Genomic DNA, 2561 nt, shown 5'->3' with positions numbered 1-2561 from the left:
CACGGGTGCGGGGCGAGAGGATGTGGAGCAAAGCACGGGGCAGAGGAGGGAGGCTCGGAGCTACTTCTAGCGCTGGCACCCCACCGCTCCCGCAAACGCAAGCGGGGCCGGAGGGAGTAGAAGTAGCGCCTTCTCCCTCCTTTGGTGTGAAAACTACAGATCGCCGGTGGGGCGGGGTGGGGGAGAGGAAGAAGCGAGGCAAGTCCCGCTATACCAACTGCTGCTCCTTAAAGTCACCTGAAGAGCGCTTTAAAAGTTCCGATCCCACCACCCCCTTGGCAGCCACAAGCGAATTCAAGCCTCCGCCTGCTCCTCGGTCCTGCCTGTCCCGTGTCCCAGGAAAGGGGACGGAGCCTCGGAGCTGCTGTAAAGTCGGGAAGGGGCAGAAGGCAGAGGAGGACCCAACCAGCGCAATAAACGGGGTGGGGAGAGCGGGGGAAGCCTCATGCCTGGAGCCATTTTCTTAAATTCACTCCCCGGCGGCGGCCGGGACTAGGGGAGAAGCCGTCCGGGGCCGGAGAGCCCCGTGTGTCTGGTGGGGGTCGGGGAACATTTGGGGTCGTGTAAATACAGTTGTCAAAGGCAGAGAAGCCCACCTTTTTTTTTTTTTTTTTCTTTTCGTTTTGGTGACAAAGGAGCGTGAGGCGAAATTAGGAGTTTACAGCACAATCCAACTTGAACGCGAGAGAAACCCCACGCTTGAAAAGGCACATTTGAAAGGGACCGTCTGCTTCTTACGCAATCAGCGCTTAATAAGCAACAGCCATTAATATATGTTAATTGCAGCTCCAGCAGAGCTTGGGGGAATCTTGGAACCGTGTCAGGGAGGATCGCTGGCTTTTAAAGAATAACGCTATGCAGCAAACCGGCCCCGTTTAATCCTATTATTAAAACATCCCTCCTGGTCCCCAACCTAACTCCCGACAGAGATCAGCGAGGGCTTGTCCTGGAAACTTGCCTAGACAAGGGAGCTGAGCACCCCTTCGGTTTGGACCCTGCTGACCCTCGCTAGGATGATCCTCTGAAAATGCCTAGGCTTTTAGCGATGCTTAAGATAAAATTTCATGTGCTTTTCTGCTTGATCCCTGTTTTAGGCTTGAATCCACGTCCTCCCCCAGAAGTTTCCAGCATGGTAACATGGCTGCTAAATGGATCATTTCAGGCAGGTTCTGCAGCCCAAGGTCGTTAGGAGATTTTTTTTATTCCCCATCTAACGGTGTCACGTCAAAAAAAAGGCTCGAGATTGCCTGCGAGGCTGCCCACCTCGCTGCGGGGCTGACATGGCTGGACTGACCTTCCAGCCCAGCGAGAGGGAGAACAAATCATTAGTTCTGACAAACGAGCTCCAACTCCTTTCTGTGGCTTCCCCAGTACCTCACTGCATGGATATCGATGCTGCGCTAGAGACTACAGTTGTCCCTGCTGCTCACGTATACGGGAAAGCAAGGGATACTTTTGATGACATCATTAAAAATAGCAACATTTAAGAACAAAAATCTTAAGTGCGTGGGTAAAACCCGGGCAGCGTCCTTTAGGTACAGATAGATTCCTTTGAACTCAGCCTCCCAGTGCATTCAGGAGGCAGCGGCGAATGTTGTTTTTAATCACTTTTCTCCCCCAGCTGAACTTTTATTTGGCTTCTGACAACAATAGCGGGCTGCAAACAGACCTCTCGGAGCGCCCGCTGAATAGACCCTTTTCGAGCCCGGATTGTTTCCACCGCCACAAAAAACAACCAGTAGCTCCGTTTCTTAATTGGGTTGTTCCTGGCCCTCGTTCATTCAGGTGTTCGCGAGGAATTTGTTTATTAGCCTTTGACAACAGCTCCTCCTGGCAATCACCTCATGGGGTTGTCTTCAGCGGGAGCGAGGGGGGGATGCGGGAAGGGGGGGCATTGCTAATAAGGACTCTCTCCATCTCCAAGTTACCAATTAACAGAGTTGTAGAGGGGACCACCAGCACAGGACAACTCGCTGCGGAGCCCTGAGGAAACGATAGACTTAGCTCATGTGTTTTCACGCGAAAACACCGAGAAAAAACGAGCACGAAAAGTGATGCTAAAGAGACCACCGCTGCCCCCTGCACCGGCGGCGGCTGCTGCAGGGCAATCTGTGCCGAGCCTGGCAGGAATCTCTTTCCCAAGAGACGAGACAGTAATCGGAACTTTCTGCAACTTCCCTCCGCTGTTACCGTACCAACTGCACAGTACTCCCGAAAGGGTTATCAAGCACTGGAACAGGCTGCCCGGGGAAGTGGGCATCCCTGGAGGTATTTAAAAGACGTGTAGACGTGGCGCTTGGGGCCACGGTTTAGTGGTGGACTCGGCAGTGTCAGGTTTACGGTTGGACTCGATGATCTTAAGGGTCTTTTCCAGCCTAAACGGTTCTATGATTCTGTCATCCTAACATCTCAGCTCCCGCACAGTTTATCCTTCCTGACCCTGCGCACCGGAGGATACCGCACCGGGCACTTCCTAGCGCCCTCATTTCTCGGTCTCCCTTGAGCCCTCGGTGCCGGCGGCGGCAGGGCTGCCCCGGCCCCCCGGGAGGCGAGCGCTTCCA

Source organism: Pygoscelis adeliae, unplaced genomic scaffold, assembly GCF_000699105.1.
Source record: "Pygoscelis adeliae isolate BGI_AS28 unplaced genomic scaffold, ASM69910v1 Scaffold79, whole genome shotgun sequence".
NCBI classification, from domain to species: domain Eukaryota; kingdom Metazoa; phylum Chordata; class Aves; order Sphenisciformes; family Spheniscidae; genus Pygoscelis; species Pygoscelis adeliae.
Note: the sequence above shows the minus strand (reverse complement) of the source record.